At 42.5% G+C, this 11,539-nt stretch overlaps 1 pseudogene; it reads left to right on the top strand.

Moving 5' to 3' along the window:
- The first annotated feature begins 7,345 nt into the window (after window positions 1–7,345).
- LOC150010269 (ubiquitin-like modifier-activating enzyme 1 pseudogene) lies at window positions 7,346–10,522 on the top strand (annotated as a pseudogene).
- Window positions 10,523–11,539: the final 1,017 nt, after the last annotated feature.

Below are 11,539 nucleotides of genomic sequence, written 5' to 3' on the forward strand. Positions count from 1 at the left end.
GATTAAGATGAGCAGAAGATCTGAAGAGATATTTTCCCAAACAGGACATACAGATGACCAGCAGTTACATGAAAAGATGCTCAACATCACTAATCATCAAGGAAATGCAAATTGAAACCACAATGAGATATAACCTCATACTTGTTAGAATAGCTGTTATCAAAAGGATAAGAATAAAAAGTGTCAGAGAGGATGAGGAGAAAAGGGAATGCTGTGCACTGTTGGTGGGAATGTAAATTGGTGCAGACCCTACAGAAATCAGTGTGAAGGTTCCTCTAAATATTAAAAATGCAAATACCATATGACTAAGCAATTTTACTTTTGAAAATTTACTGGAAATAGAAAAAGAAAACACTAACTCAAACATATATATATTCATTGCAGCATTATTTACAATGGCTGACATATGGAAACAACCTAGGTGTCCATCGATAAACAAATAAAGAAAATGTAGTACATTTATACAATGGAATATTATTCAGCCATTTGCAACAACATAAATGGATCTTGGGGGCACTGGGCTAAGTGAAATGAATCAAAGACAAATACTGTACAATCTCACTTGTATATGGAATCTAAGACAGAAACAAACAAAAATCAAGCTTGTCGTTACAGAGAACAGATTGTGGTTGTCAGAGGCAGGGATGGAGGGGTGAAAGAAATGAGGGAAGGGAGTCAACAGGTACAAATTTCCAGTTATAAAATAAGCCCTGGGGACATAATGTGCCACATGGTAACTATAGCTAATGATACTGAATTGCATATTTGAAAGTTATGAGAGATCTTAAAAGTTCCCATTACAAGAAAAAAAAAGTTTCTAATTATGTACAGTGATGGATGTTAACTAGATATTGGGGTGATCATTTCTGCAATATATACAAATATTGAATCATTATGTCATACATCTGAAATTAATATAATGTTAAATGTCAATTATACCTAAATCTTAAAAAATTAAATTTTTTAAAAATTAAAAAAAAAGGAAAAGAAATAACACAGGCTTTAAAGCCAAATGAGCTTGTTTCTGCTTTGTTTTGCTTTTAGATTACACATATAAGTGAAATAACACAGCATTTGTGTTTCTCTGTCTGACTTAATTCACTTAGCATAATGCCCTGTAGGTCCATCCTTATTGTTACGAAAGCCAAATAAGATTGGATCAAAACCCTAAAGCTGCAACTTAGTTGCTTTATTACTCTATTTCTATTTCTTCATCTGGAAAGTAAGTATAATTATATCTATCTTACAGAGTTGTCATGCAGATTAATGAGAATATATCTAAAGCATAAAACATAGTGGATAGTAAATAGTAGTTATGAGCTCTTATAGTTGTTTTAATTAAGCATTCACAGCTAAAATTTTAGCTTACTTTAGAAAAGTTTTTAAATGAAGGGGAGAAGAAAAAAGAAAGCAACTTACTACTTTTTCCCCTGTTGTACCCTACTTGGTATCTAAGATCTTCTAACTGTTGTGAGTTCATAATCAAATTTGGAGCCATCCACACACTTCCTATTAGCATATCAGAAATATCATTCCCACCAGCTAATGAGTCTGAAATAAATTTTTCTTTGACAAACATATCTTATACACCTATATGCCTTTTCCTCAGCTGTCATTATTTTGACCAGTCTGTCAAATTTTTATTTTGATTGCTGATTTGTATCATTTTCTCCCTTATAACCAGAATTCTAACTTAAACCCTAGCCTGGCTATATCTGAGGCCCTAAATATACTTGCTTAGTCTAGTATGTGGCAGTCCCTTCTCCCTGCAGCTGTCCCAATGTCTGTATCACCAGTTGATGGCTAGGGACCTACTTCAAACTGGAAAGACCCTACTAACCCAACTTGTATCCTTATTTGACTAGAGCCAGTTTGGCAAATAGGATTCATGCCAGGTAACAGCAATTTACTGTAGTTGCTACTTGGAACACTGTATTGAGAGGTATTTTTCTGGGTAAAGTAGTAAAGAGAACCATTAACTGACAAAGAAATATGCCTTGGAGGTCATATTGGGAGATGAAGAAGGGAGAGGTGGTGGCATGTGTGCCACATATTTGACAGCCTTGGCTCAGAGATTCCTGCTGCATTACCCCCTACAAGATTAGGGTCCTTATGCATTAATGCCAGTCATTAAGCCTGAGTTTTTTCACATGCTTTTGAACATTGTGGTTTGAACTGAGGTTACCCTCATAGGGGTGACCATTTCAGAAATCAGGTGACTGTGACTGATGTCATTGTTGTTCTCAAGGCAGGGTAGCCTATTCTACATAACTTCATCTTTTAGACCTAGGTTGGTGGTGATAGATTCTCATTATTATAAGCCCTGGGCTATATCATTATCATTTGTGGTTTCCCTAACTCCACCTATACCTTTATATTATAAATGGTCTCCCCTCAAATTATCTTATTTTAAGTATGCCAAATATTTCCTGTTGGTACCTTGATTGATGCAAATACTATGTATCGGGCATTAAGGATATAACTGTAAACAAAGAGATAAAATTTTGTGCTTTCTGTAGTTTACATTCTAGCCAGCTTTAAAATGCCTTACAGTTAGGGCTGCATAAGTTATAGGCTTTCCTGTCTAAAATTTATATGCCTGCCTTATCATTAGCTACAATTAAGGAAATGCACACATATGCCTGCAAGTATATTTCTGTGTAAACCTAAAATTAACACTTCAGGACATCCCAAGGGCAGGAACTCTCAGATTTCCTCAAATATCTCATGTTACCTTCATTTATTCAACAAATATTTATTAAGAGCTTCCTGTTACTATGTTGTAGGTATGCTATAAGATGAGGGGTGGAAAAAAAGAGTACAGATATGAGTAGAACAGGTTTGTGAGAAACAGACTCATAAGTAATCACTGCAGAATATTAAAAGGCCATAATAGAAGTTTGTGAGAAATGCTATAAGAGTATAGAGGAGAGAATAACAATTCATTTACGGGATTAGGAAAGGTTTCTTGGAGGTTATGTTTGAGCTGAGCTTGGATGGATGAGTAATACTTTTCCGGAAAGAGGAAAAGGAAAAGACATTAGGAAGAGGATGGGACTTATGAAAAACCCTGAAGGCATGTCAGAAAATGACAGATAGTTTGCTTTGCACGGTAGAATACCACAGTGGGGATAGTGGCAGGAATGAGACTGGGAAAGATATGCAGGGTCTGGATTTTAAAGGGGAGCTGTGTATAATGAGTTTGGTAAGTAACAGGAAACCTTTCAAAAATTTTTAAACAGAGAAGTGAAAAATAAGATTTACATTTTATAAAGAAAATTTGGGGAGCAGTGGATATGGAAAAAGATTTAAAACATGAGGAATACATAGACTTTTATTGCAACAGTGTAGGAGAGAAATGATGAAGGACCTAACTAAAACAATGACAATGGGGATGGAGAGATGAGGATTGAATTTCATTGATATTTAGGAGGTGGAATCTAAAGGTTCTAATGACTTATTAAATATGGATGAAGCTGGAAAAGTAGGAGACCAAGATGGTGCAAAATAGATAGAAGACTAGTCATTAATTTGGTAAAACAAAGAAAAGTGGAAATCTGTCTTGTCAAATGAAGAAGGCAACAAGAAGATGATTATGTTGCAGAAGCTGAAAAACTTCAGTAATTGGAGGTACCAGGTATATCAGAAGTTAAGAGTGATCCGAAAATGGGTGAGTAGGTTGATAGCCTGATGTACAAAGTGTTGGACCCACAGATCCCTTCCAAGCTCCCTGGCAGAGACAGCGAGTATCCCTTTTCCTCTCAACAATATCCTCTTGAACTGAACTAGAAAGGCCTTGAGATCAGAGATATTATGTAAAGTAGAGGGCAGGGATGAGGCAAAAAACTTAAAAAGAGAATTAAGTGAGTTTCCTGAATTCTGAGATCACTTCCTCCTCTTCTTGCTGCCCCCCCCCCTCAACTACTGGAATGTTAGCACTCAGTCTTATAGTCCCCAAGCAGAAGCCTCTGATCAACCTTTCCCTTTATATGAATGTTCACCAGGCAAGAAGCCTAATTCACACACAATGAATTTGCAATCAGGTCTTTCAGTCCCTCACTCAAATATGAATGGACAGTCAAGAAGCACCAGAAAAGCGAAGAAACTGTTAACAAGAAGGGCAGAAACAGACTTAGAGAAAAGGAAGTTGGAAAAAACAGAGAGAGTACAGGGAGCTAAAGAAAATATTTTTCAAAATTAGTCTCCTCAAATAAAAGAAGTTATTTCATACAAGAAATAAGAACAGCTTACTTTTAAAACATTTAAAGAGCAATAAATAACTTTGGTAAATTAAGCCTATGATAAAACCATAGACTTAAAGGAATTTCCTAGAAGGTAATAGAAGTCAGGTGAACAATAGAAGGACAATAAAAAAAATGAAAAGATCAGAGCCCTGGCTGCTGTGGCTCAGTGGATTGAGTGTCAGCCTGCGAGCCAAGTGTTGCTGGTTCGATTCCCAGTCAGGGCACATGACTAGGTTGCATCTCAGGTCTCCAGTTGGGGGCATGAGTGAGAGGCAACCACACAGTGATGTTTCTCTCCCTCTCTTTCTCCTTTCCCCTCTCTCTACAAATAAATAAATAAACAAACAAATAAATAAATTATTAAAATAAAATTTAAAAAAAAATGAAAAGATCAATCCAGGAAGTCTAACATATGACTATGAGAGAACTGGGGGAAAAAAATGGAGTGGAGGAAATCACAAAATAAATAATATTACAAAGAAATCAAAACTACCCATCAGATGTAACAGAATAATGACATTTCAGACTACAGGAACTAAAAAAATTATCTCCCATATACTCTCTCTTAGGAGCCTATTAGAGGATAGCCAGATGCAAAAAAAAAAAAAAAAAAAAAAAAGAGGAGGAGGAGAAGAAGAAGAAGAGGAAGAAAATAAGGAGAAGGAGAAATAAGAAGAAGAAAAGAAGGAGGAGAAGGAGGAGGAGGAGAAGAAGAAGAAAGATCTAGGGAACAAAAATCCTATATGGAAGGAAGGTGAAGAATAGTATCTCAAGGAAAACCGGGAAGGTCGTCTTAATCTGACAGCAGCCCTAGATGCAGCACCAAATCCAGATTGGAGCAGGGCAGAGATTGTAGAAGAAATGCCTCCAGGAAGGGGAATAAAAAGCAGATAAAGTGACCCGATTGAAAGGATGAAAATGGCACTTTACCTCTGTGGTCTTTCTCCCAAAAGCATATACCCTGAGTCTCGTCGGCAGCCGTCCGTCTCGAGAGACGATGGTGTAGCTTCTTAAGAGTCTATCTGCACCGCCGAGAATGGCTGTGCAGTCCGACTCGGGAGTGACATGGTAGTATCTGTCTCCTCCCGTGTTGAATCGACATCTTGCGATGACGCTGGAGTGTCCTCTCCAGTGAAGCTGAAGCTACAGAGCCTGGGCAGGGTGATATGGAGGGTCTGCTGTTGCCCATGCAGCAGACCCCCCCTCTCTTCGCAGCTGAAGGGTCCAAGGGAAAGACGGAGTCAATACAGCTTGGCTTCAGGTGCGCCGCAGGAGTTGCCGGTGTTGATTACAACGTCAAACCGCCTTAGGGACTCCGGCTCCGGATTTTCTGTCGGGGTTTACTCCCTTAGCCTTTCCCCTGAAGAGGTATGCCGCAAGGCAGCGAAGGTTTTTTGGAGTCAGAGTTTTCCTTCTCTGATGTACCCTGACTGGAAGATCGAACCAGCGACACTTAGCTCGCAGGCCGACGCTCAATCCACTGAGCTAAACCAGCCAGGGCAATACCCTGAGTCTAACTATGAGAATATTAGACAAATCCCAAATGAGAGGTGTTTTAAAAAATACTTGACCCGTACTCCTCAAAACTGTCAAGGTCATCAAGAATAAAGTCTGCGGGGAGGTGGAGGAGGGTATAGGGGGATGTGGAAGAGGGTATGGGGGGGATAAATGGTGATGAACAGAGACTTGACTAGGGGTGGTGAACATACAGTGTACAGATGATGTTTTGTGGAATTATGCACTTGAAACTTGTATAATTTTGTTAACCAGTATCACCCCAACAAATTCAATAAGAAGAAAAAACAAAGTAAGTCTGAAAAACTGTCAGACTTAGGTCCAAGAGAAACATGACTACAAAATAGAATGTGGCATCCTGAAATAGAAAAAAGAGAGGAGATAAAAACTAAGAAAATTTGAATAAAGTATGAACTTTAGTTAATAAAAATAATGTATCAGTATTGATTCATTAATTGTAACAAGTGTACCATAGTAATGTAAGATGTTCATAATAGCAGAAACTGGGTATGGGGTATATGAGAACCTTCTGTGCTATCTTTACAATTTTTTTGTAAATCTAAAATCATTATAAATGTTTTTTAAAGAGCTAACTGGGAGAGGTAGGAAGCAATCATTAACTTCAGGAAAGTCAAGAATAACACAAGGAAGAGAATGCTCTCATAGTATACCTCAGGCTCAGCAATGAATTTATACAGCCCTCATAATGTAAACTAATTATTGACTTATTGAAATATCATTATATAATTAAATCAAGAGTTTAGAAATAGAAGTAAATGTGTGGATGTGGGTATAAGATTTCCAAATCCTTATTTTCCATAGTAAATGTCTGAAAGGAAAACCCAAGAACTAACAGCATAATGGTATTAATTAGAAACCTGGAGGAGGTTAAGTGCTGGTAGAAATTGTTTTTAAAAGTTAAAAATGGCTGCTTCTTGGTGGCTAGTTGCAAGGAAAGTGTTGGGAAACTAGAGGAAGTGTTCCATCTTTTTTTTTGTTGTTGTTAAAAATCACTGTAGCATTACTGATCTTTAAATCTATGTAATGTATTATATTAATCTTTTTATTAAATATGTTTTTCCCCCATCACCATTTATCCCCCTTATAACCTCTTCCACCTCCACCCACACCCCTCAGCCCCACAATCACCACACTGTTGTTTGTGTTCATGAGTTCTCTTTTTTGCCCAATCTCTCCACCACTCCTCAGCATATTAATCTGATAAAAAAATAAACTTTTTAAAAAGAATGAAAAATATTTAGACCAAAATGGGGAGATAATGATATTTCCTTGATACTAATAGTCTAATAGTTAAACCTATGGTAGTTAATAAAAAGAAAAAAATGAGCCCGCGCTTTCGAGCTCTGCGCAAACTCTGCCTCTTCTTAGGCTATGAGAGCTACTTTACTGTTCCGTTACCCGGTGACGTTGTAGCTTTATCTCCGGCAGGAAGACTGGGCTTTCGCCCAACGCAGGGGTTCGCTGGAAGTATGGCTTGTGAATTACTCCCCAGGAGCGGATCAGCATGCTGAAGGAGTGTTCTACAGTCTGCCTTGAAAACTAGAACTCACCGATTAACCGCCAAGATGTCCGGCTCGCCGCTGTCCAAGAAACGTCGCGTGTCCGAGCCTGATCCAAAGCTGGGTTCTAACTGTCACCCTGCCCACTCTGTGTTGTCTGAAGTGTCCTCGTTGCCAACCAACGGAATGACAAAGGACGGCAATGAAGCAGACATAGATGAGGGCCTTTATTCCCGGCAGCTGTATGTATTGGGCCATGAGGCAATGAAACGGCTCCAGACATCCAGCGTACTGGTATCAGGCCTGCGGGGCCTCGGTGTGGAAATTGCCAAAAACATCATCCTTGGTGGGGTCAAGGCTGTCACCCTACATCACCAGGGCACTGCCCAGTGGGCTGACCTCTCCTCCCAGTTCTACCTGCGGGAAGAGGACATTGGTAAAAACCAGGCTGAGGTCTCCCAGCCCCGCCTCGCTGAACTCAATAGCTACGTGCCTGTCAGTGCCTACACTGGCCCCCTCGTTGAGGACTTCCTTAGTGGCTTCCAGGTGGTGGTCCTCACCAACACCCCCCTGGAGGACCAGCTGCTGGTGGGTGAGTTCTGTCACAGTCATGGCATCAAGCTGGTGGTAGCAGACACGCGGGGCCTGTTTGGGCAACTCTTCTGTGACTTCGGAGAGGAAATGATCCTCACTGATTCCAATGGAGAACAGCCGCTCAGTGCTATGATTTCTATGATCACCAAGAACAACCCTGGTGTGGTTACCTGCCTGGATGAGGCCCGACACGGGTTTGAGAGTGGTGACTTTGTCTCCTTTTCAGAAGTACAGGGCATGGTTGAACTCAATGAATGTCAGCCCATGGAGATAAAAGTCCTGGGTCCTTACACCTTTAGCATCTGTGACACCTCCAACTTTTCTGACTACATCCGTGGTGGTATCGTCAATCAGGTCAAAATACCTAAGAAAATCAGCTTTAAATCTTTGCTGGCCTCACTGGTAGAGCCCCAATTTGTGATGACAGACTTTGCCAAGTTTCCCCGCCCTGCCCAGCTGCATATTGGCTTCCAGGCCCTGCACCAATTCTGTGCTCAGCACGGCCAGCCCCCTCGGCCCCACAATGAGGAGGATGCGACAGAGCTGGTGACCTTAGCCCAGGCTGTGAATGCTCGAGCCATGCCAGCAGTGCAGCAGGAAAGCCTGGATGAGGACCTTATCCGGAAGCTGGCATATGTGGCTGCTGGAGATCTGGCACCCATAAATGCCTTCATTGGGGGCCTGGCTGCCCAGGAGGTCATGAAGGCCTGCTCTGGGAAGTTTATGCCCATCATGCAGTGGCTATACTTTGATGCCCTAGAGTGTCTTCCTGAGGACAAAAGCGCCATCACAGAGGACAAGTGCCTCCCACGCCAGAACCGTTATGATGGGCAAGTGGCCGTATTTGGCTCAGACCTGCAAGACAAGCTGGGCAAGCAGAAGTACTTCCTCGTGGGTGCAGGAGCCATTGGCTGTGAGCTGCTCAAGAACTTCGCCATGGTTGGGCTGGGCTGTGCAGAGGGCGGAGAAGTTGTGGTCACAGACATGGACACCATTGAGAAGTCAAATCTGAACCGCCAATTCCTGTTCCGGCCCTGGGATGTTACGAAGTTAAAATCTGACACCGCGGCTGCGGCTGCACGCCAGATGAATCCACACATCAAGGTGACAAGCCACCAGAACCGTGTGGGCCCTGACACAGAGCGTATCTATGATGATGATTTCTTCCAAAACCTGGATGGTGTGGCCAACGCCCTGGATAATATGGATGCCCGCATGTACATGGACCGCCGCTGTGTGTACTACCATAAGCCACTGCTGGAGTCGGGCACCCTGGGCACCAAGGGCAACGTGCAGGTGGTGATCCCCTTCCTGACAGAGTCATACAGTTCTAGCCAGGACCCGCCTGAGAAGTCCATCCCCATCTGCACGCTGAAGAACTTCCCTAATGCCATCGAGCACACCCTGCAGTGGGCTCGGGATGAGTTTGAAGGCCTCTTTAAGCAGCCAGCAGAAAATGTCAACCAATATCTCACAGACCGCAAGTTCGTGGAGCAGACCCTGTGGCTGGTGGGCACCCAACCCTTGGAGGTGCTGGAATCCGTGCAGCGCAGCCTGGTGCTGCAGCGGCCGCAGACCTGGGCCGACTGTGTGACCTGGGCCTTCCACCACTGGCACACCCAGTACTCGAACAACATCCGGCAGCTGCTGCACAACTTTCCTCCTGACCAGCTCACGAGCTCAGGAGCTCCATTCTGGTCTGGGCCCAAACGTTGTCCACACCCACTCACCTTTGATGTCAGCAGTCCCTTGCATCTGGACTACGTGATGGCTGCCGCTAACCTGTTTGCTCAGACCTACGGGCTGACAGGCTCTCAGGACCGAGCTGCTGTGGCCGCACTCTTACAGGCTGTCCAGGTCCCCAAGTTCACACCCAAGTCTAGTGTAAGGATCCATGTCTCTGACCAGGAGCTGCAGAGTGCCAGTGCTTTTGTTGACAACAGCCGTCTAGAGGAGCTCAAGGCCACACTGCCCAGTCCAGAAAAGCTCCCTGGGTTCAAGATGTACCCCATTGATTTTGAGAAGGATGATGACACCAACTTCCATATGGATTTCATTGTGGCTGCATCCAACCTCCGGGCAGAGAACTATGACATTCCTCCTGCAGACCGACACCAGAGCAAGCTGATTGCAGGGAAGATCATCCCAGCCATTGCCACAACCACAGCAGCTGTGGTTGGCCTTGTGTGTCTAGAGCTATACAAAGTGGTTCAGGGGCACCGACATCTTGACTCCTACAAGAATGGTTTCCTCAACTTGGCCCTGCCTTTCTTTGGCTTCTCTGAACCCCTTGCTGCACCCCGTCACCAGTACTATAACCAAGAGTGGACATTGTGGGATCGCTTTGAGGTACGGGGGCTGCAGCCTAATGGTGAGGAGATGACTCTCAAACAATTTCTTGACTACTTTAAGACAGAACATAAGTTGGAGATCACCATGCTGTCCCAGGGTGTGTCTATGCTCTACTCCTTCTTCATGCCAGCTACCAAGCTAAAGGAACGGTTGGATCAGCCAATGACAGAGATCGTAAGCCGTGTGTCGAAGCGAAAGCTGGGCCGCCATGTGCGGGCACTGGTGCTTGAGCTGTGCTGCAACGACGAGAGCGGCGAGGACGTCGAGGTCCCCTATGTGCGATACACCATCCGCTGACCTCTCTCTCCAGAGCCCTTCTACCCCAGGGCTCCCATTTGACCTCTGGCAGTGGCCCAGCCAGTCAAGCCTGGTGTCCCCTTTGTATCCCCTTACCTGAACCCCCCCTTGCCACTGCTTCCTACCTTGTTCAGAACCTTGAATCCTAATAAAGTTAGTAATGCAAAAAAAGAAAAAAATGAGATATCCCTCAAAAAAATGGAAATTAAATTGCTCTCTGAGAGATCACACAAATAACATATAATTTTGGATTACAGCAGAGATACGTACCTGAAAAATACAGAATACTTAGTTTGCTGACTAAATTTATTAATATGGTTAAAGAAAGATTCGATCAGAATGTGAATCAGTAAGCCACAGGAGTCTAGAAAACAGAGGCACTCAGAGACAGACAATGGCAGGGCCTGTCTAAAGCCTGGCCAAGTGAAAAGGTGCCATATAGCAAGTGCTCTATTCCAGAGATGATGCATAAACATTTGAAACATTTAACAAACTTCTTTTCTTTGATTCCATCATCACCCAGCAACCCGTACCAAATTATAATTTGCCTTCCTACATAAAATTCCTAAAGGAAGAGAAAGGATACAAGCCTAAAGACAGAAGGGTTAATCCTCTTGGCAATCATACTTTTCATCGTAAAATGAACAATCCAGCGTTCTTATTTTATATATTAGTCTTTATGAACTAGTCAGTCAGTCAATCAGCCCTCTGAGAGTCTTGGCACCATTTTGTAGCTGATTTATTGGGTCTCTGAGACTTCAAGATCTAAGGCCACATCCTAGCCTGTGAATTCACTCAGGTAATGCCACGTGTAGAGATCAGTCAGCCAGTTTTGCCTGGGCAATACCCTGACCTCCCTATGATCACCTCTCCTTTGAACTTCCTCAACTGTGTAGGAAGAAATATTTTAATAATGTGACACAAGACACGTATTATTATTTTTTAGAACTAAATGTTCCTTGTTAGTTTTTTATTTTTCCAATTCTGGAATTAAATCAGGTAAATGATAAAAGACAA

Source organism: Furipterus horrens, unplaced genomic scaffold, assembly GCF_987537825.1.
Source record: "Furipterus horrens unplaced genomic scaffold, mFurHor1.1.pri manual_scaffold_5, whole genome shotgun sequence".
Lineage (NCBI taxonomy): Eukaryota > Metazoa > Chordata > Mammalia > Chiroptera > Furipteridae > Furipterus > Furipterus horrens.